This window comes from Bos indicus x Bos taurus, chromosome 3 (assembly GCF_003369695.1).
Source record: "Bos indicus x Bos taurus breed Angus x Brahman F1 hybrid chromosome 3, Bos_hybrid_MaternalHap_v2.0, whole genome shotgun sequence".
Lineage (NCBI taxonomy): Eukaryota > Metazoa > Chordata > Mammalia > Artiodactyla > Bovidae > Bos > Bos indicus x Bos taurus.
Window position 1 is genome coordinate 80,547,210 of NC_040078.1, and position 27,873 is coordinate 80,575,082.

Genomic DNA, 27,873 nt, shown 5'->3' on the forward strand with positions numbered 1-27,873 from the left:
AACTTCATTCCTTTTAATGGCTGGATATTATTCTATGTATGTACCACATTTTGTTCATTCATCTGTTGATGGACACTTGGTTTGTTTCCACCTTTTGGCTGTTGTGAATAGTGCTGCAATAAACATTGGCATACAATACCTCTTTGAGTCCCTCTTTTCAATTCTTTTGAGTATATGCAAGAGCGAATTGCTGGTAATTATATATTTAACCTCTTGAGGAACTGCCAAATAGTTTTCCACAGAGACTGCACCATTTTACATTTACATTCTTAACAGCCATATATGAAGGTTCCAATTTCTCCACATCCTTGCCAGCAACTCTTATTTCCATTTTGGTTTTTTGTTTATTTGTTTAATAGTCATCTTTATAGGTATGAAGTGGTATTAACTGTGATTTTGCATTGCATTTCCCGATCACTAATGATGCTGAGCATTTTTAAAATTGGGTTGTTTGCCTTTTATTGGGACTTCCCTTGTGGTTCAGCTAGTAAAGAATCTGCCTGCAATGCGGGAGACTTGGGTTCGATCCCCGGGCTGGGAAGATCCCCTGGAGAAGGGAAAGGCTACCCACGCCTGGAGAATTCCATGGACTATACAGTCCATGGGGTCGCAAAAGAGTTGGACACAACTGAGCGACTTTCACTTTATATAAATGTTATTGAGTCGTAGAAATTCTTATACATTTGAGATATTAAACCCTTATCAGATATATGATTTGCAAATATTTTTCTCCCATTCTGTGGGTTCCCTTTTCACTTACTTTTTTTTTAGTATTAAAAAAGTTTTACTTCAATTTTTTCCCTTAAACTTCTCTTTTCACTTACTTTATTTTAGTATTTAAAAAGTTTTACTTCAATATTTTTCCTCTTATAAACAACTCTGAAAAGTTGATATCTACCTGTCTAGCATAGCTGTTATTTAAAGGCAATATGTGGGCCACCGAGAATGTCTCCCAGACAGGAAATTCTGCTCAAAATCTTCATGCTGAGGGTGAAGGCAGGAGGAGAGGTAGAGCTCTGCTATCAATTTCCCACCCCAAATCCCCGCCCTGGGGTGAATCACTCTCTGCTAAGTCGCAACTTGTAGTTCCCAAGATTACCTCAATGTTTGGGTAGTTGGGGAGAATGCCAGGCTTTCAAGATGGCCCACATACAGCCTGATGGGCCCTCAGCCAGCACCTTCTTCCCATTCCAGCCATAGAAGTGCTAAGCTCCTGGGTGGCTGGGGCCTGCCTGGGCCCTAGGGTGGGAGGCAGCCTGTCATCCCAGTGCCCTGCCCCAGTCTCCACCAGGACTTTGTGATGTTTCCAGTCTCATGTGGTATCAGGTGCTGCTGAGGCCCAAGTCGTGACTCTAAGGCAGACAGTGAAGAGAGTCAAGCAAAGGTCTGGGGACCATGACTCGGGTAGAACCTGCAGCCCTGGGCTGCCCCTACTTGTTTATTTCCAGTCTGTGGTCCCTCGTAGGGAGGGCTGGATCAAGCCTGGTGATGGCAGCCTTGGCCCTGTGGTGGGAGAAGAGGGCAAGGAGGGAGAGACACAGAGTCATAAGGACGAGAGAACCAGACGGAAACTTGTCCTGCAGTTTGCCAGTGTGCCCACCTGAAGCAGAACTCTGCTTCCAAAGGGACTCCTCAGATCAAGCCTGCTGGGTGACCACCCAGGGCATGGGCAGGCCAGGCTGAACCTGGGGCCACAGCTTTGAAGAATGTCGGCAGGGGAGGACTGGTTGAGAATGGGGCATAAGGAGTGTTCAAGGTATGATCCTGCCAGTGCCCCACCATCAGAAAAGGAAGCAGTGCTCCTTGGAATGACCCATGTGGTCAGGGTTGGACAGGCCGACATACTGGCTCAGGGCAGGAGTACTGAAGGCTCCTTCTCTGGGGAGTGTGGTCCTGGATCATCTCCTTGTTCACAAAGCCCTAGTGTAGTCTCCTGCTTCAGGGGTTTTGTCTACTATGAACCAGCTGCAACAAAATGTCCTTCTTTTTCTGACCAGCAAAGAGCAGTTGGCACACAGGGTGGTCATCCAGGTCCCTCATGATGGCGTGGATCACCCATAGCATCAAAGTGATGCTTGTTCCTCTCATGATCATATGAATAGACTTCACCTCTTGATAATGAGCTTGAATTTCTGGTCTGGACAGAGGGCAAACTTTTCTTTGCCCTGGTAGGCTAGCAGCCAGATTGGGCGCTGAAACTCAATGATGTCTCCAGTCTTCATGTTTTCCAGGTACTGGAACATCTTCCAATAGGAAACATGGGATGGGTATCTTTGAAGTAAACCTTGATCACTGGGCCCATCAAGCCCCTTCATCATGCCTGGAAATGCTGTAGGGCTGAGTGATTAGGTTGTGGTGGATTTGAACTGAAAATTAGATGTGATGACTTATGAGGGGGTCCAAGATGTGATGGGGATATAGCAGGTTGAAGTAGAACCACTGGTGTTATGGCTGATAATCTCCTCATCAATAAGCCACAGTGAGTACTTGATATCTGGGATTTCAAATGGCTAGGGCGCAGTGCTGGATAGAGGGGCTATAGAGGAACCAGACTAGGGAGAGAACCACAGGTGCTCAGCTGGGCCCTGTGATGATGGCTGCTGCCCCAGCTAAGAAAGCTGGGCCACCTCTTCTCACGATATCCTTTGGTGCACAAACGTTTTCAGTTTTGATGAAACCCAGTTTATCTATTTTTTTTAAATTGCTCATGGTTTTGTGTCATATCTAAGAATCCATTGCTAAAACAAAGGTCACCAAAATTTACCCCTATACTTTCTTCCAAAAGTTTCATTATTCCATTTAGAGTCAATTTTTGTACATGATGTGAGAACAGCTTCCAACTTCATTCCTTTGCATCTAGAATCCAGCTGTCCCAGAACTGTTTGTCAAAGGGACTAATCTTTCCCCACTGAATGAATATAGTACTCTTGTGGAAAACCAATTCGCCATAGATGTATGGGTTTATTTTGGGACTATCAGTTCTGTTCCATTGGTCTATATGTCTATCCTTAAGCCAGTATTACACTGTTCAAATTACTGTAACTTTGCAGTAAGTTTTGAAATCAGGAGTTGTGAGTCCTCCAATTTTGGAAATGGCAACCCACTCCAGTATCCTTGCCTGGAAAATCTCATGGACAGAGGGGCCTGTTCGGCTGCAGTCCATGGGGTCGCAAAGTCGGGCACGTCTGAGCGACTGACACTTACTTACACTCACTTACAAATATTGTTTTGGCTATTTTGAGACCCTTGCAGTCCCATGTGAATTTGAGGATAGGGTTTTTCCATTTCTGAAAAAAAAAAGGCTGTTGGAATGTTGATAGAGATTGTGTTGAATATGTACATCACTTTGGGTAGTAGTGCCATCTTAACAATTTAAATCTACATTCCAACCCATTAACATGGACATAGTTTCATTTAGTTAGGTCTTTCTTAATTTGTTTCAGAGATGTTTCAGAGTTTTCAGTGTATATTTCACCTCCTTGGTTAAATTTATTCTTAACTTTTTGATGCTATTTTAATAACAGTGGAATGTTTTCTTTATTTCCTTTTTGAATTGTTCATTACTAGTGTATTGAAACATGACTGATTTTTGTGCGTTGATCTTGTGACCTACAACTTTGCTGAATTTTTAAAATTAGCTCTAGTAGCTTTCTTGTGGACTCTTTGGAACTGTCTATATATAAAATCATGACATCTGTGAATAGAGATGGTTTTACTACTATCTCTTCAATTTGTTTGTCCTTTAGTTATTTTTCTTATCTGCTTGATCTAGCTAGGACTTTCCATGTTGAATCGCAGTATGCATCCTTGTCTTGTTCCTTCTCTTAGGGGAAAAGCTTTCAGTTTTACTATTATCATGTTAGCTGTGGGTTTTTCATAAATGCCCTTTATCTTGTTTGATAAGTTCCTTTTTATTCTTCATTTTCTGAGTGTTTGTATCGTGAAAGGTGGTTGAAAGTGAAAGTGAAAGTCGCTCAGTTGTGTCTGACTCTTTGCCACCCCATACAGTCCATGGAATTCTCCAGGCAAGAATACTGGAGTGGGTAGCCTTTCCCTTCTCCAGGGGATCTTCCTGACGCAGGGATCAAACCCAGGTCTCCAGCATTGCAGGCAGATTCTTTACCCACTGAGCCACAAGGGAAGCCCACACTGAGATGATCATTTTTTATTACATTTGTTCTCTTAATGTAGTTTATTACATTGATTAGTTTCTTTGTATTGAACCACTCTTGCATTCCTGAGATACATCCCACCAGGTCATAGTAGATAATCCTTTTCACATGTCGTTGGATCTGGTTTGCTAGTATTTTATTTAGGATTTTTGCATCCAGAAAGGATTTTTTTTTTTCTTGTGATGTAATTTTTTCTTTTTCTTGTGATATCTTTATCTGCTTTTGGTCTCCGTGTAATACTAGCCTTACAGAATGAGTCAAGAAGTGTCCCTTCCATCATGGTTAACTTCATCAGCTTCGGAGGTAGATGCTGTCAATTTTAAGCCTACTTTTGCTGCCAAATAGTTTGTAATAAGTTTTTTCATTGTTTACCTGTCTAGACATCAGTTTTCCATCTGTAAAATTGGTGTGTTGGGAGGATTAATTGGGATCATTCATTGTAAAGCCTGTGGTGTACGGGTAAAAGTTTAAGCATCAGCTCTTAGAAGAAGTGGGAGTAGGAAACCCTATTTTTGTAGTGTTTGGCTGTTTCCATGGTGTAAATACTCCTGCCATGGTTGATTGTAAGATGCCGTTGTGAAGTCATCTAAGGGGAGATGAGAAGAAATGCACGTAGTATCCTCAAATGAGCCAGTGGAAACTGACTCCAGTATATCACTTTAAAAAAAGGTATGAAGTACATAATAAATGATCAATGATTAAATATTGGGCTTGCCAGATGGCACTAATGGTAGGAACCCACCTACCAATGCAGGAGACATAAGACATATGAGTTCGATTCCTGCGTTGAGAAGATCCTCTGGAGAAGGCATGGCAACCCACTCCAGTAGGCTTGCCTGGAGAATCACCTGGACAGAGGAGCCTGGCAGGCTGCAGTCCATAGGGTTGCAAAGAGTAGGACATGACTGAAGTGACTTAGCACAGTACAGCAAAGCACAATTAAATATTATCATTTCAGTTGCCTTTAGCAAAAAGAATTAAATAAAGTGAAAATAGAATGATTCCTGAAAAGTCAAGCTATAAATCTCCCTCTATATTGCCTTATGTTCTAAAATATTCTTGGTACTTTGAAATGTTATCTTCAGATGGTCTATTCTCTGTGGGAATCACTTTGCATATCTCCTTACTATCTCTAGATCTTGCATCATTGTTTACAGTGAACATAATCACATGGAGGACAATGTGTGGATAAGTCTGTCTGCCCGCCTGGCAATTGACCACACCCGGTTTTTATCTTCTTCTTCTTTTTTTTTTTTTTCTTCAGATTTTTGGACCATTTTTAAAGTCTTTATTGAATTTGGTATTAATATAATGTTGCTTCTATTTTATGTTTTGCTTTTATGGCCATGAGGCATCTGGGATCTTAGCTCCCCAACTAGGGATTGAATCTGTACCTCCTGCATTGGAAGGCAGTCTTAACCACTGGACTGCCAGAGAAGTCCCCAGTTAACTACACCTGGAAAAACTTCTTGCTCCTGATTGCTTAACATGTTAACCTTGAAGACTGCTGGAAAATTTAGAGACAGCATCCTGCCTTGGCTCCTTGGTTACTAAGGTGTTCTGCCTGATACTGACCCTGACAACAGTCACCACCTGGTCATGCTTTCCCTAGAAGGCACACATAGATTGCCCATCTGCCTCATCAGGCAAATAGTTCTAAACAGTGTCTAGACTTCTGCTCAGATCCAGGCTTAGGACACTTTATGAAGTAAAGACTATCTTGCTCTGTCCCCTGGGTACCTTCGGTAAATTTCAGTTCTTTGACCAACTCAAATGTTGTCCTGTTTCCTTATCCATCCATCTATCCATCCACCATCCATCCAACCAAGACTTGCAGAGTGCCTAATGGCTACAGATACAAAGAGGGTATATGGCTTCCATTACCTATAAACTCATGGCCTGAGATGGGGTTGGGTAAAGGCTTCAGCAATACGTGAACCGTGAACTTCCAGATGTTCAAGCTGGTTTTAGAAAAGGCAGAGGAACCAGAAATCAGATTGCCAACATCCGCTGGATCATCAAAAAAGCAAAAGAGTTTCAGAAAAAACATCTACTTCTGCTTTATTAACTATGCCAAAGCCTTTGACTGTGTGGATCACAAGAAACTGTGGAAAATTCTGAAAGAGATGGGAATACCAGACCACCTGACCTGCCTCTTGAGAAACTTATATGCAGGGCAGGAAGCAACAGTTAGAACTGGACATGGAACAACAGACTGGTTCCAAATAGGAAAAGGAGTACATCAAGGCTGTATATTGTCATCCTGCTTATTTAACTTCTATGCAGAGTACATCATGAGAAACGCTGGACTGGAAGAAGCACAAGCTGGAATCAAGATTGCTGGGAGAAATATCAATAACCTCAGATATGGAGATGATACCACCTTATGGCAGAAAGCAAAGAGGAACTAAAAAGCCTCTTGATAAAAGTGAAAGAGGAGAGTGAAAAAATTGGCTTAAAGCTCAACATTCAGAAAATGAAGATCATGGCATCCAGTCCCATCGCTTCATGGGAAATAGATGGGGAAACAGTGGAAACAGTGTCAGACTTTATTTTTCTGGGCTCCAAAATCACTGCAGATGGTGAATGTAGCCATGAAATGAAAATATGCTTACTCCTTGGAAGGAAAGTTATGACCAACCTAGATAGCATATTCAAAAGCAGAGACATCACTTTGCCAACAAAGGTCTGTTTAGTCAAGGCTATGGTTGTTCCTGTGGTCATGTATGGATGTGAGAGTTGGACTGTGAAGAAGGCTGAGCGCCGAAGAATTGATGCTTTTGAACTGTGGTGTTGGAGAAGACTCTTGAGAGTCCCTTGGACTGCAAGGAGATCCAACCAGTCCATCCTAAAGGAGATCAGTCCTGGGTGTTCATTGGAAGGACTGATGCTGAGGCTGAAACTCCAATACTTTGGCCACCTCATGCGAAGAGTTGACTCATTGGAAAAGACTCTGATGCTGGGAGGGATTGGGGGCAGGAGGAGAAGGGGATGACAGAGGATGAGATGGCTGGATGGCATCACCGACTCGATGGCCGTGAGTCTGAGTGAACTCTGGGAGTTGGTGATGGACAGGGAGGCCTGGCGTGCTGTGATTCATGGGGTCGCAAAGAGTCGGACACGACTGAGCAACTGAAATGAACTGAAAGTGAAGATAGACATGCAAACAAATAATGAGAATATATTGTGATAAGGGAAAGTACAAAAGTATATGCAAAGTTCTCTAGGAAACTAAAGGAGGAAGTCAGAGTGTCTTGGGGAGCTACAGAGATTTTTGCAGAGTGGGTAAAGCTGAGCGTGGGGCCAGAATATGAAGTAGAACGTGTATGCCCAACTATGGCGTTGAACGTGATCGTCTAGCAACAGGAAGCCTTTCTTTCCTTTTTTTTTTTTTTATTGTCCCGCGTCTTAGAACTTTAAGGCCATGGTCCCTGTTAATAATAAAAGAATAGCCAACTTCTTCGTGGCTTATAATGTGCCATATACTGTACTAAGTGCTTTAAATTCATCATTTAACTTAATCTTCATAGCAACCTTAGAATACAGTCAACATTATCATCCCTATTTTACAGATGAGAAAACTGAAATTTAAACCTCAAAGTTACACAACTAGGAATGGGCAGAGCTAAAACCCAGCTCTTATTCACTATTGAGCCTGTGCTCTTAGAAACACAAGCCAGCTGGGCTTGGTATAGTTGAGGGACTAGAAGACTGGTCCCCTCTCCTGACACCAGCCCACCAGAACTTCATTCCATTTTATAGTGCTCATACATTAAACCCACTTACCTCCTACCTGGGCTGGTAGCAATTACCTGACGGCACCTTGCTTAGGAGGCAGTGGTAGTTAATGTGGAGAAGGACTTCGAAGGATGTTGACAGCAGTGCCAATTTACTTCCAAGAACTGTGGTTGCTGTTGGGTGATGTTAAGTTAATGATTAATATGCCCTTGTGTGATTCAGCTAATGCCCTTCCCAAATAATGTGTTAACCCAATTAAAAAACGTGTCCAACTGAGCTGAATGTCAGACCCATGTGTCAACTTGCATTTTACATCTGTAAAAGGAAAAGCAGTTCCACTTAACACTGCTGACCAGGTATTTTATGTATATAATTAATTATATTATTAATTCTATACATATGTATAACTGTATGAAAGTGAAAAAGTGAAGTTGCTCGGTCGTGTCCAACTCTTTGCGACCCCATGGACTGTAGCCTACCAGGTTCCACCATCCATGGGATTTTCCAGGCAAGAATACTGGAGTGGGTTGCCATTTCCTTCTCCAGGAAATCTTCCCAACCCAGGGACTGAACCCTGGTCTCCTGCATTGTAGGCAGACGCTTTACTGTCTGAGCCACTAGGGAAGTCTTATGTGTATATATAATGTCATGTTGACATCAACTCTGTGAGATTGTATATATGTGCAAATAAGTAACCTGAAGCTCAGAAAGGTGAAGCCACTTGTTCAAGTTCATAGAGTCAACTACTCTCTACTACTTCAGGACCACAACTGTTGGGGTGGTCTTGTTTAATTTATATCATAGTGAATAACCACTCTTCTTTTTGATAAAGAAGCATTATTTATTTTTAGAGATGTCTCCAAACAAGCATGATTAGTTTAAAGATGTGGGATAGTGGAAAGGCTGGGGACTTTGGAACTAGGTATTCCTGGGTTAAAATTCTAATTCCTGCTCTGTAGTGGTGTGACCTTTGGCAAGTTCCCTAATCTCACCTCAAAAGATGATTATGAGAATTGAAGCAGGTGGCTGGTCCCTAGAAATATACTTCAGTACTCATTAAGTCCTTTTCAGCTGCTGGTTGGTGTAACATGAATGGGCATCTCCAGACATCTTAGGTAAATTGGTTAAATATGTAGTATATTCTTAAAGATACTTTATTTTAATTAAAAAAAGACTCCTGCTAGGTGTCCTTTTGGGGGGGATATTTATGGATGGTATTTTGAAACAAGGCAAATCATACAGCTCCCGCAGACTCACCAGTGAGGCCCATTGTACCCATGAGAGTTCTGGGGAGGAATGGGAAAAACTGCTGTGTTGAAGTTGCAAAAAATCTGGTCCAGGAGACAAAACACACAGACAGATGGAAAGAGAAATAACAATAGAAGGCAGCAGAGGACAAGAGTCCAAGCAGTGATGCAGGCAATCAATAGTGTGTAAATTTGGAAGAGACAGACTGTTTCAAAGGGGTCAAGAAACCCTTCCTGACCCGTCTCCTGCTCTCCCTCCTTCTTCTGTCCCTCCACAGCACTTTGGGTTTCTCTTAGAGTCACCAGTGCACTTAGCTCTTTGTAACGAGGTGGAGAAACTATCACGCTCTCTCTTAATAGCTGGCGCCAGAATTCCTCAGGAGGATAGAAGCATCTAGGTTTGGAAAATTAGGTGTAATGGAATAGGTTGGAGAGTGCTGGAGGCAGAGTTGAGACTTGAAGACCTGGATGTTGGAGGAGGGGAAATGTACTGGTTTTAAGACGGGGAGAATTTGAGATTGGGGGTGGGGGTGCAATCTGGGATGGAGTGAGTGAGGAAACAAGAGGAGGGAGGGAAGAGGGATCACGGAGAGAGCAGCTGGCAGCCCGCAGAGAGCTGCAATTCCTCCCCACAATTACCTACATTTCCAGTGCCTGCTACTAAACCCAGGCAGCTTTGTGTGATTGCCTTTGATGGGAAAACCAGGAACAGGCTGAGTTTGATTTCAGCATTGTGCAGAACAGATTAGATGTGAGGGGGTGGAAGTTACCCAGTTCTTGAAAGGGCTGTATACTTTTCACGGTCCAGGTGAAGACTGAAGGTTCAAACCAAGTTTACCAAGATCGTTCAGAGGCAGACTTCCTAGTTATTTCTCCAATTCCTTTCTCTTTTTTGCCTAGTCCTTCCTTTCCAACTTACGGGACCTGACATATAGTAGGCACTCCTTAAATATCTGTTATACTGAATCAAATATAAATATGCTACATCGTTTGTGCTGTCAGGGTACCTAAAATTGAGTGAAGACAACACAAATGTGTTTCACACATAAAAGTAAATCTAATCCTAACAATTCTGAGAAGGCTATAAATATCCACTAATAGACCTAAAACGTCTCTTTGTTTTTCAGTATCCTTCAAGATTTTGCTCACATTTCATCCTCCAGGAAGCCTACCTGGATTTTCAGTTATGTGTCCTGACTCTGAAATCTTATGACATTTCCTACCTATTCAGCAAATTTGACACTTGATCACTTATTTTTCGATGGATGGCTTGCCTTTTTCATTACATACTACAGTTCCTGAGGGCAGAAAGTGAGCCCACACTTGCTGAGGGCTGAGTACATATAGTACCTTATATACACAGCTCGCTGTTTAGTTGTTACAGATAATATGTGTCCTACATCATGTTCTCAGAAACTTGAGAACTTAGTGTGTGCTTGGCAAGTATTAGTACTGAATAACTATCTGCTGAATTGAGTTGAATTGTTGGATAGTATAAACATCTGAAAATATAAAATTCTTAGATATCATTCTCATACCAAAAATCCCAGAAAATTAGGAAGGAATCAAATATAATTCTTGTTAAGCTATAATTTATCTTCCTATTGGTTTGGGGCGTGTAATTTAGGCTTTCCACTGCAAAAGCTATTCTGATTTTTTGGCCAAAAATTTTACATGGATACTTTGAGGTTAAGAAATAAAGATACATGCATTTTGAGGCTGGCAGGCATCATAAGATCATGTGCTCTTACCCAGGTGAAATGTGAGTTGAGAGGGTCACACAGATTGCCTTATGCTTCTGGAGTCTGCTGCAGAGCTTACCTGGTCTCCACGTTTCCTGCTTTCTGGTTCAGTGGTCTTTCTGGGGCACTAAGTGTACTTGTCAGAGTAGCATTTCTTCTAAATGTATTTATTATTAATGCACTATACTAAGTCCCTGAGGTAGAATAAGCCTCATCATTATAGCTAGTAAGTCAGTCTGAAGCAATCTGATATTCCTGTAAAACTGAATAAATTTTGTCATAAAGTATCCTTGGGCTCACTGCCTTCTGAGATGGCATCATCTCATTTGCCCTATATTAAAAAATATCCATAAATGAGCCCTTCTGTATGGACATTCATTATAACTTAGCTTTATTGATTCTTTTATAGTGCCGTTAATTACAGGAACCACAAAAACCTTCAATTAGATTAAAGCCATAATAAATAAGATGAGTAATACTTATCTGCTCTGTATATTGTTTTTGTGATAAACTGATGTTTATCTTTTCAGACATTGCTACATTAACATTTTATAAAAATTATATCAAATATTTTAATTTTTTAGGCAAAAACATTTTAATATTTTCTAATAACTAATGGCCTCCCTGGTGGCTCAGATGGTAAAGAATATGCTTGCAAAGCAGGAGACCCGAGTTTGATCTTTGGGTTGGGAAGGTCCCCTGGAGAAGAAAATGGCTACCCACTCTAGTGTTCTTGCCTAGAGAATTTCATGGACAGAGTAGACTGGCAGGCTACAGTCCATGGGGTCACAAAGAGTCAGACACTACTGAGCAACGAACACTTACTAATGATATTAACAGCTCCAATACTTTGGCCACCTGATGCGAAGAGCCAGCTCATTGGAAAAGACCCTGATGCTGGGAAAAATTGAAGGCAAAAGGGGAAGGAGGCAGCAGAGAATGAAATGGTTAAATAGCATCACTGACTTCACTGGACATGGACTTGAGCAAACTCCGGGAGAGAGTGAAGGACAGGGAAGCCTGGTGTGCTACAGTCTATGAGGTCACAAAGAATTGGACATGACTTAGCGACTGAACAACAACCAATCATTATTAATCCTCATGACAACCCTATGAAGTGTACATTAGAATTATCTTGACTTACAGGTAAGAAATCAAAGCTTAAAGAAATTCAGTGTCTTGCTTAAGATCCCACAAGAGGGAAAGCTGTGATTAAATGAGATAATATTAATGTACCAAGCACACGCTGAGCAGATAGTGTATTGAATAAATGCAAGTGAAAAAGACAGTGTGAAGTGAAAATAAGTGAAAGAAAAGATGAAGCTATTGTGAGGTTAGTATATAAAATATGTGTTATAAGTTTCAGTATATAATACACATATGACTGAAATTTGATTCTGGGCTTCCTAATAGTCAAAGGGAGAAATATAATCAGTTATATAAGTAATAAATAACCTTGCTTAAGAGAAGTATAATATCTGTAGAGCTGAGGGCCCTTTTTCAAGATGAAAGATTTAATTTAGCTGGGACCTTAAAGGATGAGACAAAGTCATTACTGGGTGCTGTTAGAAGCCTGGAGGAGTGATGGCCAAACCTGAGTGGAGTGGAGAAGCCTGCTGCTGCTGCTGCTTCTAAGTCGCTTCAGTCATGTCCGACTCTTCATAGATGGCAGCCCACCAAGCTCCCCTGTACCCAGGGTTCTCCAGGCAAGAACACTGGAGTGGGTTGCCATTTCCTTCTCCAATGCATGAAAGTGAAAAGTGAAAGTGAAGTCACTCAGTCATGTCCAACTCTTCGAGACCCCATAGACTGCAGCCTACCAGGCTCCTCTGTCCATGGGATTTTCCAGGCAAGAGTACTGGAGTGGGGTGCCATTGCCTTCTCTGGGAGAAGCCTGAGTTGCCCTGGAAGGAGGCAGAGCAAGGATTAAGAAGTTGGAGAGGTGTGCTAGAAGGGAAATATTATGGAAGACCAAGCAGAGGATTATGTTCCATGGGAGGCCTGAAGGACACATCATTCACCTAAACCATTAAGAATGTACTACAAAGAGGGGTACCACCATCACCAACAAGTGCAGGCCACGGCTCAAAACAGGTGAGCGGTCCCTTAATAGCAACAGGCACGATGGGGCTTCTCCCAAGTAATAGAGACCAACTGAGAGTGTTTACTGGTTGGGACATAGACTTGGATTACTGTGATATTGAATGGTTTGCTTTCGAAACGAACAGAGATCATTCTGTCATTTTTGAGATTGCATCCAAGTACTGCATTTCAGACTCTTGTTGACCATGATGGCTACTCCATTTCTTCTAAGGGATTCCTGTCCGCAGTAGTAGATATAATGGTCATCTGAGTTAAATTCACCCATTCCAGTCCATTTTAGTTCGCTGATTCCTAGAATGTCGACATTCACTCTTGCCATCTCTTGTTTGACCGCTTCCAATTTGCCTTGATTCATGGACCTAACATTCCAGGTTCCTATGCAATATTGCTCTTTACAGCATCAGACCTTGCTTCTGTCACCAATCACATCCACAATTGGGTATTGTTTTTGCTTTGGCTCCATCCCTTCATTCTTTCTGGAGTTATTTCTCCACTGATCTCCAGTAGCATATTGGGCACCTACCAACCTGGGGAGTTCCTCTTTCAGTATCCTATCATTTTGCCTTTTCATACTGTCCATGGGGTTCTCAAGGCAAGAATACTGAAGTGGTTTGCCATTCCCTTCTCCAGTGGACCACATTCTGTCAGAGAAACACCAGTTTCTCGTCAAGAAATACCGGGAGTAACAGGCAAATACGGCCTTGAAATAAGGAATGAAGCAGGGCAAAGGCTAATAGCATTTTGTCAAGAGAACGCACTAGTCATAGCAAACACCCTCTTCCAACAACACAAGAGAAGACTCTACACATGGACATCACCAGATGGTCAACACCAAAATCAGATTGATTATATTCTTCACAGCCAAAGATGGAGAAGCTCTATACAGTCAGCAAAAACAAGACTGGGAGCTGACTGTGGCTCAGATCATGAATTCTTTATTGCCAAATTCAGACTTAAATTGAAGAAAGTAGGGAAAACCACTAGACTATTCAGGTATGACCTAAATCAAATCCCTTATGATTATACAGTGGAAGTGAGAAATAGATATAAGGGACTAGATCTGATAGATAGAGTGCCTGATGATCTATGGACTGAGGTTCATGACATTGTACAGGAGACAGGGATCAAGACCATCCCCATGGAAAAGAAATGCAAAAAAAGCAAAATGGCTGTCTGGGGAGGCCTTACAAATAGCTGTGAAAAGAAGAGAAGCAAAAAGCAAAGGAGAAAAGGAAAGATATAAGCATCTGAATGCAGAGTTCCAAAGAATAGCAAGGAGAGATAAGAAAGCCTTCCTCAGCGATCAATGCCAAGAAATAGAGGAAAACAACAGAATGGGAAAGACTAGAGATCTCTTCAAGAAAATTAGAGATACCAAGGGAACATTTCCTGCAAAGATGGGCTCGATAAAGGACAGAAATGGTATGGACCTAACAGAAGCAAAAGATATTAAGAAGAGGTGGCAAGAATACACAGAAGAGCTGTACAAAAAAGATCTTCACGACCCAGATAATCATGATGGTGTGATCACTCACCTAGAGCCAGACATCCTGGAATGTGAAGTCAAGTGGGCCTTAGAAAGCATCACTATGAACAAAGCTAGTGGAGGTGATGGAATTCCAGTTGAGCTATTTCAAATCCTGAAAGATGATGCTGTGAAAGTGCTGCACTCAATATGCCAGCAAATTTGGAAAACTCAGCAGTGGCCACAGGACTGGAAAAGGTCAGTTTTCATTCCAATCCCAAAGAAAGGCAATGCCAAAGAATGCTCAAGCTACTGCACAATTGCACTCATCTCACACGCTAGTAAAGGAATGCTCAAAATTCTCCAAGCCAGGCTTCAGCAATACGTGAACCGTGAACTTCCAGGTGTTCAAGCTGGTTTTAGAAAAGGCAGAGGAACCAGAGGTCAAATTGCCAACATCCGCTGGATCATGGAAAAAGGAAGAGAGTTCCAGGAAAACATCTATTTCTGCTTTATTGACTATGCCAAAGCCTTTGACTGTGTGGATCACAAGAAACTGTGGAAAATTCTGAAAGAGATGGGAATACCAGACCACCTGACCTGCCTCTTGAGAAACCTATATACAGGTCAGGAAGCAAGCTAGAACAGGACATGGAACAACAGACTGGTTCCAAATAGGAAAAGGAGTCTGTCAAGGCTGTATATTGTCACCCTGTTTATTTAACTTATATGCAGTGTACATCATGAGAAACGCTGGACTGGAAGAAGCACAAGCTGGAATCAAGATTGCCGGGAGAAATATCAAGAACCTCAGATATGCAGATGAAACCACCCTTAGGGCAGAAAGTGAAGAGGAACTAAAAAGCCTCTTGATGAAAGTGAAAGAGGAGAGTGAAAAAGTTGGCTTAAAGCTCAACATTCAGAAAACGAAGATCATGGCATCTGGTCCCATTGCTTCATGGGAAATAGATTGGGAAACAGTGGAAACAGTGTCAGACTTTTGGGCTCCAAAATCTCTGCAGATGGTGATTGCAGCCATGAAATTAAAAGACGCTTTCTCCTTGGAAGGAAAGTTATGACCAACCTAGATAGCATATTCAAAAGCAGAGACATTACTTTGCCAACAAAGGTTCATCTAGTCAAGGCTATGGTTGTTCTGTGGTCATGTATGGATGTGAGAGTTGGACTGTGAAGAAGGCTGAGCCCTGAAGAATTGATGCTTTTGAACTGTGGTGTTGGAGAAGACTCTTGAGAGTCCCTTGGACTGCAAGGAGATCCAACCAGTCCATTCTGAAGGAGATCAGCCCTGGGATTCCTTTGGAAGGAATGATGCTAAAGCTGAAACTCCAGTCCTTTGGCCACCTCATGCGAAAAGTTGACTCATTGGAAAAGACTCTGATGCTGGGAGGGATTGGGGGCAGGAGGAGAAGGGGATGACAGAGGATGAGATGGCTGGATGGCATCACTGACTCGATGGACGTGAGTTTGAGCAAACTCCGGCAGATGGTGATGGACAGGGAGGCCTGGCGTGCTGCAATTCATGGGGTCGCTATGAGTCGGACATGACTGAGCGACAGAACTGAACTGAGAGTGTTTAACTACTAGGAGCCAAGAAACCACAATTACCTTAATTACCAGTAAGGTCAGAAGAGCAGCCCGAGGGGAATTCTGTAGGAACTGAGATAGGATTAATAGCTCCTGGAGTCCTTAGGGCAAATATGTAGCCAAATACTAGAAAAAAATCTAGAAAGAGTAGGCCATGACCATGAGGTCCTGTGATCGCATATATCACACAAGAAGTCATCAGGGGCAGCTGACCTCACAGAGTGCTGGAAGGCCTTTGAAAGGCACACCTGAGGTGACAGGTCAGCGGCACCCATCTGAAAGGCTAGGTTGTCAGTCCTGCAGGGTGTGTGTTCAATCAGAAACCTCTGTATGGCACTGGGGCCACAATTACAGAATGAATGGATCAAGGAACAAAGGGGTCAAAGTAGAAGTGGTACTGCTTACCATCACTCCCAGTGACCCACTGCGGGACTTTGTCTTTTTTGTCCCCGCATTCTGGATTCTTCAGTTGTTAGACTTCTTGGGCCCCAAATGAGGTATGCTCTTGCCCAGGGCTATAACAAAGGTCCTGTTGAACTATAAAATGTAGCTGGATTCCTGCCTCCAGGGACAAGCAGGGGAAAAAAGTCACCTCCTGGCTAGGGGAATCCATCTTCATCATCTGGAGGATGTGGCCTTTCTTTTACACAGTATGGTAGGGAGGAATGTGTGTAGGACCCAGGAGATTTTCCTGGGCCTCTTCGGGGCCTCTGTTGCCCCACTGACACCATGTCTTGATATGCATAGCACTCCTGGCCTCAGACGGAGAAGGCAAAGGCAACCCACTCCAGTACCCTTGCCTGGAGAATCCCATGGATGGAGCAGCCTGGTGGGCTGCCATCTATGGGGTCGCACAGAGTCAGACATGACTGATGGCAACTTAGCAGCAGCAGCAGCCTGGCCTCAGAAGCGTGTGATTGCAAAGGGCTCAGTTGCCTCAGGAATGAAGAGTTGGGTCACTTCCGTAGGAAGTGATGATATCACTCCTGCTGAAATACAGCCACAGGTCAGAGGAATTTAGAATAGACAGAAGAGGGAGAGAGCATGAGAACCAGCTGTGTCTTGGAGACCTAGCAGCAGTGACCTGGCTATAGTTTGTCTCAGTAACCATCTTTTCTAAATTTTCCTGTAGACGGAGAGGTCGGCAGACCCATGAAGGTCCCGCTCCCTGCACCTGCATGTATATCTGAGCAGCACGTTGGGTAGAATACAGTTGCCATGAGAATGTACTGTTCAGATCTCCTCCTCTGGGAAGGCTGACTAACAGAGGGCTCCAGCCATTTCCTCTGTGCATCCAGCACCATGTTTGCATGGAGACTGGGCTACTTGTGCCAATGACAGCATGGCACGTATGCCAAGGCAGGCCAGTTCCAGCAAGCAGTGGCCACTTTGGCTTTGGACTCCAGCTTGGTCTACCTGAGGCTTTCTGGGAACTGTGCTCTTTTTACCTTGTCCTCAATCTTTTCTCCTCTTCTCTCCCACAGATGTCCAGCTGCATTAGGGTCTGGAGGTTTTCCTCACCTTCTACTCCCTCCCCTCTTTATCTGTTATGCTGCTGCTGCTGCTGCTGCTGCTAAGTCGCTTCAGTCGTGTCCGACTCTGTGCGACCCCAGAGACGGCAGCCCACCAGGCTCCCCTGTCCCTGGGATTCTCCAGGCAAGAACACTGGAGTGGGTTGCTATTTCCTTCTCCAATGCATGAAAGTGAAAAGTGAAAGTGAAGTCGCTCAGTCGTGTCCGACTCTTAGCGACCCCACGGACTGCAGTCTACCAGGCTCCTCCGTCCACGGGATTCTCTAGGCAAGAGTACTGGAGTGGGGTGCCATTGCCTTCTCCTTATCTGTTATAGGCACTTCCTAATAAAACTCTTATACCTCTAATCCTGTCGTCTTCTTTTTTTTTCTAAGTTGAAGTATAGTTGATTTACAGTGTTGTGCTAGTGTTGGTGTACAGCAAAACGATTCAGTTTTACTTATATGTATGTATATGAGGCTTCCCAGGTGGCTCAGTAGTGGAAGAATCTGCCTGCCAATTCAGAAGATGCAGTAGGCACAGGTTCGATCCCTGGGTCAGGAAGATCTCTTCAAGGAGGAAATGGCAACCTACTCCAGTATTCTTGTCTGGGAAATCTCATGGACAGAGGAGCCTGGTGGGCTACAGTTTAAGGGGTCCTAAAGAGTCGGACACGACTGAGCGCGCGTGCATATCACCTTGTATGTGTATAGATCTATATTCTTTTTTTGATTCTTTTCCATTATAGGTTATTATAAAATATTGAATATAGTTCTGTGTGCTATACAGTAAATCCTTGTTATTTATCTCTTTTATATATAATACTGTGCATCTGTTAATCCTATACTCCCAATGTATCCCTCCCCTTCTTCCTGTTTGGTAATAAGCATGTTTATTTTCTGTGTCTGTGAGTCTGTTTCAACACTGTTATGTAAGTAAGTTCCTTTGTACTATTTTTTAATTCTGCATATAAGTAATATCATGTAATATGTGTTAGTCTCTGACATTTCACTTAGTATGATCATTTCTACGTCCATCCACGTTGCTGCAGATATCATTATTCCATTCTTTTTATGGCTGAGTAATATTCCATTGTATACACACACACACACTACATCTTCTTTATCCTTCAGCTGTTGATGGACACCGTCTTGTTTTTGATGGACCTATAATGTATGCTCTGCTAGTGACTAGCTAATCTAGTGTGATCCATGCACTGTAATAGAGCTGGAACAGTGAGTTTGTGTAGGCCTTTTTACTAACCGTCATAATCATTTATTGAGGTAATGGGTAGGTAGTGTTATTCCAATTTTATATGTGAGGAAGTGTGTTAGTTTCTCAGTCGTGTCTGACTCTTTGCAACCCCATGGACTATAGCCCGCCAGGCTGTTCTGTCCATGGAATTCTCCAGACAGGAATACTGGAGTGGGTAGTAGTCTTTTCTCCAGGCGATCTTCCTGACACAGGGGTCAAACCCAGGTCTTTTACACTGCAGGCAGATTCTTTACCATCTGAGCCACAAAGGAAGCCCTTGTGAGGAAACTTAACTATTAATTTAGGACTTGTCTGGGGTACTAAGCTAGGAAGTGGCAAAGTTGAGCTGAAGTGCAAACTTAGGCCCATATGTACTCCAAAGTCAAATTTACTACCAGGCCATGGGACATGGGCTGAGGACAGAGTTAACATCTTACGAGAGCCGAAGTATCTGAGGAAGAAGGACCTTATGTCTTATAGCAGTGAGCTGAGGCACTCAAAGCAGGTTTCAAACCAGATCAAGGTTTATCTCAAGCAATAATTTCAGGACAGAACCAATACTGTCTCAAGGGTGTGATGCCTCGCAGTATCAAAGTTCTATTCTGGACAGTATTCTCTCAGAAATTTTAGTCTGGAAAGGTTTTTAAGTGTATACTCATAAGTATACATATATGATTCATTTGCTTTCATCTTTTTTCTTTGTTAAATTATACTTTTAGCAAATATCTATTGATCTTACACTGTATGTCATGCATGATTCCTTCTAAGCAAAATATTATATTTTACTTTTCCTTCTTGTTACATTTAATCAGACTCTTTTTCTTCCTTTCAATCTGTCCTTATGAATTCATGTTTTCAATAGTCTTCTGTCTTCGCAGTGCTAAGCAGTGGAAAAGGATCTTGTTCTTGTAAGTGTAATCATTTCCCCATCATAGATGGAGGCGAACTCAGTGCACCAGATATCACACGGAAGAAGATCAATCCAGTTACCGTTTTAGTTTTGAGGTAAAAGATTTAACATTTAATTTTACTTTTCCCTATTTTTTTTAGGAGGGTGCAATGAGGGAGAGGGATTGTTAAATGAAAGGCAAACATTTATGAATACTATATTTTCAACACAAATGTAGTCTTGACTGTAAAAAAAAAAATAGCACTTTAGGCATCTCAGAGCATTGAAATTTTAAGTGATTTAAATATTACACATTTAAAACATTTAGCTCTATATAGATAAAACTTAGAGTAATGTAGAATGAACACTTATTCCATTTCCTCTCATTTTCTATCTCTTAAATCTCTTTTTAAAAAAATTAGCATGTATCACTATCTGGCATTGTCTTAAACTATTTATTCACTCACTTGTTTTCAACTATCCTCCCCAACTAGGAACCTCTTCTGTCTTATTTCACTGCTGTATTTGCAAGACAGAATAGCGCCTGGCACGTAGTGGTACTCACCAAATATTTGTTGTAATTCATTATTTAAGCTAAAAAGGGGATGACTTTCCTAAAGAATCACACATAAAATCACAATATAAGCAAACAGATAACAAATCAAAAACCCACAACAGTTCAACATACTTGACTACGAGAAAACAGAAAACTTTAACAAGTTTAGTGTTTTAAAGAGCAAATAGTATGTTGGAAGAAAGTATGTCAGAAAAACTTTGCTATTTTTAGTAAAGCTTTAAATAACTTTGCTATTTTTTATTACTACTACAAATTGATAGAAGATAGTATGACCCCAGAAAATAGTGGACAAAAAACAAAAACACATTATTTCTCCTACTCACCCTTGCTTGCCAAGCACATTGATACATTAAGAGAAACATGACAAACAAATACTAGTGAGAAAGCCCAGGGAAAATTATTTATCTCTTTAACAACCATGGAAATTCAAAATTAAAGCAACAGGGTCTATTTTTGAAACATTAAGGTTATAAACTGTTTAAGGGCTTTCCTGATAGCTCAGTTGGTAAAGAATCTGCCTGCAATGCAGGAGACCCCAGTTTGATTCCAGGGTCGGGAAGATCCCTTGGCGAAGGGATAGGCTACCCACTCCAGAATTCTTGGGCTTCATTTGTGGCTCAGCTGGTAAAGAGTTGCCTGCAATGCGGGAGACCTGGGTTCAATCCCAGGATTCCCAGGTCCAAGGATTCTGACTTGGAGAAATCCATGGACTGTATAGTCTATGGGGTCGCAAAGAGTCAGACATGACTAAGCGACTTTCACTTTGACTATTTTTTTTTCACTATTTTTGAAATATTAAGGTTCAGATCAGATCAGATCAGTGGCTCAGTCATGTCCGACTCTTTGTGACCCCATGAATCACAGCACGCCAGGCCTCCCTGTCCATTACCAACTCCCGGAGTTCACTCAAACTCACGTCCATCAAGTCCGTGATGCCATCCAGCCATCTCATCCTCTGTCATCCCCTTCTCCTCCTGCCCCCAATCCCTCCCAGCATCAGAGTCTTTTCCAATGTGTCAACTCTTCGCATGAGGTCGCCAAAGTACTGGAGTTTCAGCTTTAGCATCATTCATTCCAAAGAAATCCCAGGGCTGATCTCCTTCAGAATGGACTGGTTGGATCTCCTTGCAGTCCAAGGGACTCTCAAGAGTCTTCTCCAACACCACAGTTCAAAAGCATCAATTCTCCGGTGCTCAGCCTTCTTCACAGTCCAACTAACCATTTAAAAAGTTATGTCCGTTGTTACAAAACTGAACATTGTATCTATTTGCTGCTGGGTCGCTGCCTCACTTCAGTCGTGTTGGACTCTGTGCGACCCCATAGATGGCAGCCCACCAGGCTCCCCCGTCCCTGGGATTCTCCAGGCAAGAACACTGGAGTGGGTTGCCATTTCCTTCTCCAATGCATGAAAGTGAAAAGTGAAAGCGAAGTCGCTCAGTCGTGTCCGGCTCTTTGTGACCCCATGGACTGCAGCCTACCAGGCTCCTCCGCCCATGGAATTTTCCAGGCAAGAGTACTGGAGTGGGATACCGTTGCCTTACAGTGTAAATCTGTGGAAACTTCTCCCATCCAAGTACTTACCCGGCCCAACCTGGTTAGCTTCCGGGATCAGAGGAGATTGGGCATGTTCAGGGTGGTATGGCCATAGATTTGTGGAAACTTCTTGGAAAGTGACAGGCCAATATGAATCTATGAATCAAGAATGTAAAACTATGCAGTCCATTTGATTCAATAATCCCATTTCTGTGAATGTCTCCTAAGGTATTTTCTATTATAAATGTTACATATTTAATTATTATTTAGGTTATGTGCATGAAGAAAATCATTGATTATGAAACTTCTGTAGTAAGCATTTAGGTAAAGTGCTTATAAATTAAAATAAGTTTAAGGGAACATTTATAAAATTACATGTATACTATAATTATACTTGTATTAAAAATATCGCTAGTGAAAAAATAATTACAAGAAAATTAGAGGTGATTTTGCTTCTCTTTTCTAGTTTCCAACTTCCTGTAACTGAATGTTATGACTTGTACAATGGTATTTTAATTTAGTTTTGTTTAGTATAAACTTTTAAAGGCAAACTTCACTGTTTGAATCTATTTTCCCATTGTAATCTAGGTAATAGCTTTTGCAGAGAGATTGGTGAGCAAATGCTCTTTTGATGAAAATTCATGTGTGAAAACTATGTATGTATGATTGTTGGTTGGATGCTTTTTTTAAAAAGATAATTTCCTAATAAGATACTTCTACTTCATTACATTTGATTTGGTTCAATTTAGATTAATATTTGGAGTAGATTGTAGGTTTCTTGCTACATATCACCTTAAAAGGAAATATGTTTAATTCTCCTTTTATACTGTTCTCTTTCTCTCTCAACATTCAGAAAACGAAGATCATGGCATCCAGTCCCATCACTTCATGGGAAATAGATGGGGAAACAGTGGAAACAGTGTCAGACTTTATTTTTCTGGGCTCCAAAATCTCTGCAGATGGTGACTGCAGCCATGAAATTAAAAGACGCTTTCTCCTTGGAAGGAAAGTTATGACCAACCTAGATAGCATATTGAAAAGCAGAGACATTACTTTGCCAACAAAGGTTCGTCTAGTCAAGGCTATGGTTTTTCCTGTGGTCATGTGTGGATGTGAGAGTTGGACTGTGAAGAAGGCTGAGCGCCGAAGAATTGATGCTTTTGAACTGTGGTGTTGGAGAAGACTCTTGAGAGTCCCTTGGACTGCAAGGAGATCCAACCAGTCCATTCTGAAGGAGATCAGCCCTGGGATTTCTTTGGAAGGAATGATGCTAAAGCTGAAACTCCAGTACTTTGGCGACCTCATGCGAAGAGTTGACTCATTGGAAAAGACTCTGATGCTGGAAGGGATTGGGGGCAGGAGGAGAAGGGGACGACAGAGGATGAGATGGCTGGATGGCATCACTGACTCGATGGACGTGAGTCTGAGTGAACTCCGGGAGTTGGTAATGGACAGGGAGGCCTGGCGTGCTGCGATTCATGGGGTCACAAAGAGTCGGACACGACTGAGCGACTGATCTGATCTCATCTGATCTTTCTCTCTCTCCCTATATATTCCATATAGAGTAACTTTTAAAAGTTTTTCTCCTTTCAAACATAAAGTTGAATTCCTCACCCAATTTAATTGGTGGCATCCTTGGTCATTGTCAACTAATTTAGAGAATTTGGGAATCACATGAGATTCCTTCCTCTGCTGCAACATCCAGATCTAATTAGTCATTACCCACTGTTTATTCTATCTCCTCAGGTTTTTGACAACTTCCCATATCTCTCCCTGTTGCATTGTTATAGATGTTGGTCTCATCACTTGCAGTTTGGAGCTTTGCAATATTATGATTAATCTCCTTGCCTTCTAGTCCATCTTCTACATTATCCCTAGATTAGCAGTTCTCAAAGGGGATGATTTTTGTTCCCCAAGGAATATTTGACAATGTCTAAAGATCATGGAAAAAGCAAGAGAGTTCCAGAAAAACATCTATTTCTGCTTTATTGACTATGCCAAAGCCTTTGACTGTGTGGGTCACAATAAACTGTGGAAAATTCTGAAAGAGATGGGAATACTAGACCCCCTGACCTGCCTCTTGAGAAACCTGTATGTAGGTCAGGAAGCAACAGTTAGAACTGGACACGGAAAAACAGACTGGTTCCAAATAGGAAAAGGAGTACGTCAAGGCTGTATATTGTCATCCTGCTTATTTAACTTCTATGCAGAGTACATCATGAGAAACGCTGGGCTGGAAGAAGCACAAGCTGGAATCAAGATTGCCGGGAGAAATATCAATAATCTCAGATATGCAGATAACACCACCCTTATGGCAGAAAGCGAAGAGGAACTAAAAAGCCTCTTGATGAAAGTGAAAGAGGAGAGTGAAAAAGTTGGCTTAAAGCTCAACATTCAGAAAACGAAGATCATGGCATCTGGTCCCATCGCTTCATGGGAAATAGATTGGGAAACAGTGGAAACAGTGTCAGACTGTATTTTTCTGGGTTCCAAAATCTCTGCAGATGGTGACTGCAGCCATGAAATGAAAAGATGCTTACTCCTTGGAAGAAAAGTTATGATCAACCTAGATAGCATATTGAAAAGCAGAGACATTACTTTGCCAACAAAGGTCCGTTTAGTCAAGGCTATGGTTTTTCCAGTAGTCATGTATGGATGTGAGAGTTGGACTGTAAAGAAAGCTGAGTGCTCAAGAATTGATGCTTTTGAACTGTGGTGTTGGAGAAGACTCTTGAGAGTCCCTTGGACTGCAAGGAGATCCAACCAGTCCATTCTGAAGGAGATCAGCCCTGGGATTTCTTTGGAAGGACTGATGCTAAAGCTGAAACTCCAGTACTTTGGCCACCTCAAGTGAAGAGTTGACACATTGGAAAAGACTCTGATGCTGGGAGGGATTGGGGGCAGGAGGAGAAGGGGATGACAGAGGATGAGATGGCTGGATGGCATCACAGACTTGATGGACATGATTTTGAGTGAACTCCTTGAGTTGGTGATGGACAGGGAGGCCTGGCGTGCTGCAGTTCATGGGATTGCAAAGTGTCGGACACGACTGAGTGACTGAACTGAACTTAAAGACATTTTGGTTGTCATAACAATCAGGTGGGGACTAGGGAGCTGGCGGTGGGGAGAGAATGGAGGAGGAGCAAAGGGGGTTGCTACTGGCATCTAGTAGTTAGAGAACAGAGATGTTGCTAAACATCCTGCAGTGCAGAGGACAGCACACTGCCCACCCACCCCCCATGACAAAGAATGTTCTGGTCCAAAATATCAGTAGTGCTGAGGTTGAGAAACCCAGCCCTGAATTGATTCTTGTCAAATAAAATCTGCTGACATACCTCAAAAACAACTATTTTGGGCAAACTTTTTTGCATAAGGCTCATCTTATTTCCCCAGTCACACAGAATATACTTACCACTGCCTGTGTGTACCGCTTTCTCCCTGGGTCCTATGACTTAATTTGCTACTTGTAGCTTCTTCTTTTCTTTTTGATTTCTTCAGGCTGGGTTTCATGGTTCTTCCATTGATCACTTTTAGAAGAGCATGAATCATACTGAATTGTTGCTTATCTAGCTCCTCCACTCCACTGTGAGCATCCAGAGGTTAGCGAAACTATGCCCCATAGGGTCAACAGAAGCTGGTAACTAACCCATATTCTTGAGCTTTATCTTACAGCTTGCTAAAAAACCCCTTGCTTGTAGCCTGCCTTCACTGAGCAAGGCTTAATTATTTTGTTGCAAATTGCATATCCAGCAAGCTTCATAGCTTAAACCACAAGATGCTTGACGGAATTGTTTTCCGGGAACTTGGAGTCAGCTGGGTCTAGTCTGAATTCCAGCCTGCTAAGACTGGTTGAGACCACTGAACCTAAAACTGGGCATGCACAAGTGTTCCATAAATAACCTTTGGACATCAGAGGGCCAAAAACTGTATCCCCAGATCATGGTAAGTGCCTCCATTTTTGAATATGCATATCATGAAAGTCGCTCAGGCGTGTCTGACTCTTTGCAACCCCATGAACCATGCAGTCCATGGAATTCTCCAGGCCGGAATACTGGAATGGGTAGCTGTTCCCTTCACCAGGGAATCTTCCCAACCCAGGGATCGAACTCAGGTCTCCCACATTGCAGGCGGACTCTTTACCAGCTGAGCCCCAAGGAAGCCCTACATACCATGAAGAAGCATGTAATTCAGATACTCCTGTTCAGAACCTGATCGCTTCATCTTTTCCCACCCTCAGTCATCTTTCCCCACACCTGAGACTACACTGTTTCTTTATCTCTGAAATATCCCAAACTCCTCCCTTTGGAGAGGCAGATTTGAGATTTATTCTCTCATTTTCTTGCTTGGCTGCCTTGTAGATAACTCCTTTCTCTGCTGCACATCTTGGTGCCTCAACATTTGACTTGCTGAGCTTCTAACCAATGAACCTGGTTCAGTAACATCAGGAACTGGGTCTTTTTTTGAATCCTCAGCACCCAGTGCAATGCTTGGTATGTAGGGGATGGGTCTGAATACAACCAAGTTCCTCTTCTTATTTCATTTCATGAGTCCTGCAGAGCAACCAGATTTGTTCTCAAGCCAGTGAGTTCATTGCAGCTTTCCTGACTTTCCCTTTTCTGTACCCTTTGCCTTACCTGAAATTTGGTTCTTTAATGTTTCTGTCTCCACTGATATCACTGCCACCTGTTCTTTAAGGCCTACCACATGTATGGGGCCTGGCGTTATCTTAGGTCACTTTCAGCATAATCTTTATGAAGAAGGTATTATCCATATTTGATAGGTGAAGAAAATGATGCAAACAGTGTTGAGTGACAGGTAAGGCAAGACATTCAAACACTCACAAGGTAGGCAGCTTGGCTGGACCTTCCCCACCTGATTCTCGTCTTCTCTGTTAGCTCTGCTATCTCCTTCCGGAAGGCACCCTGGAGATTGTTTAGTTTGCCCCTCAACTCTTATGAGTAAATTGTAAATTGTTTAGGGTAACACAGGTGGTTAATAGTGGGAGTCACACCTAGAACCCAGAACTCCAGATTCAAATGCAATTTTCATGCACCACATACCATACCCAACACTTGCTTTGTATGAAGTAAGCCGCAGTAACTCCTCAAGTCTCCAGGAATCCTGGAGGGTTAGTAGAGTCAGGACACATGGGGAAGCCTCAGGGAGCAGTGAGCTGAGTTGCAGAAGTCTAATTATGCACAGCCTAGGCAGGTTCTCATCCAAAGATTTCCTCTTTGGATGAGAAGATACTGGTATATTTTAAGTATGGGAATGAGTGGAACACTCACATGTGAATTTTAAAAAGCTCACTGTGTAGAACTGGAGACTGCATTGACTACAGAGTGACAACTTAAGATATATTTGCGGTCCTTCAGGTGAGATGAGAGATGGGGGTAGCCAGGATCATGTTGTTGGAACACTTGGAGAAACAAATGGACTGGAGACACGCTTAGGAAGCAAAATCACCAGGATTTGGTCATAGACTGCCTGTAGGGTACGAACCTTGGCTATAGCATTATCTTGACTAAGATAATTAAGTCTTGATTTGTTTCCTCATGGATGAAAGGTAGATAAAACCTACTTCGAGGGATTATTAGTAAAAAATTAAAATCGCTGGCACACATTAGATATCAACAAATGTGTTTATTACTATTTATACGTTTTTTTAAAAACTTCTATGACCTTTAAATACAGAATGGGTAGGATGTGAAGTAACCTGTCAATGTAGGAAGATTTATCTCTTAAGGTCCTGTTAGCCTCGTGCCTCACTAGCTCGCCTCTTGCTCAGTGGGAACAAGAGGCAAAGAACTGTGAAAATGCACCGTAGTTCACAAAGATGTGGTGAAGTGCCCTGCAAATCTGAGAGGGGTCTACCTACGGCCAAATCCTGACAATTTCACTTTCTGGCCGCAGACCTCTCATCCTGCATTGGTGTTTTAGACTACGTGGTAAAAAGGAGCGAGTGAGGGGCGGGGGCGTGAGCAAAGCAGGATGGGGGCGGGGCGGGAAGGCTGGAGGCACAGAGTCCTGCGCGGCG

The 27,873-nt window shown here is 42.4% G+C and overlaps 1 protein-coding gene and 1 pseudogene across 1 annotated transcript in view; one reads left to right on the forward strand and one right to left on the reverse strand.

The window, feature by feature from the left end:
- JAK1 (Janus kinase 1) overlaps positions 1-27,873 on the forward strand; it is a 256,351-nt gene that overhangs the window by 89,000 nt on the left and 139,478 nt on the right. The window lies entirely within an intron of this gene.
- LOC113890340 lies at positions 863-26,057 on the reverse strand (annotated as a pseudogene).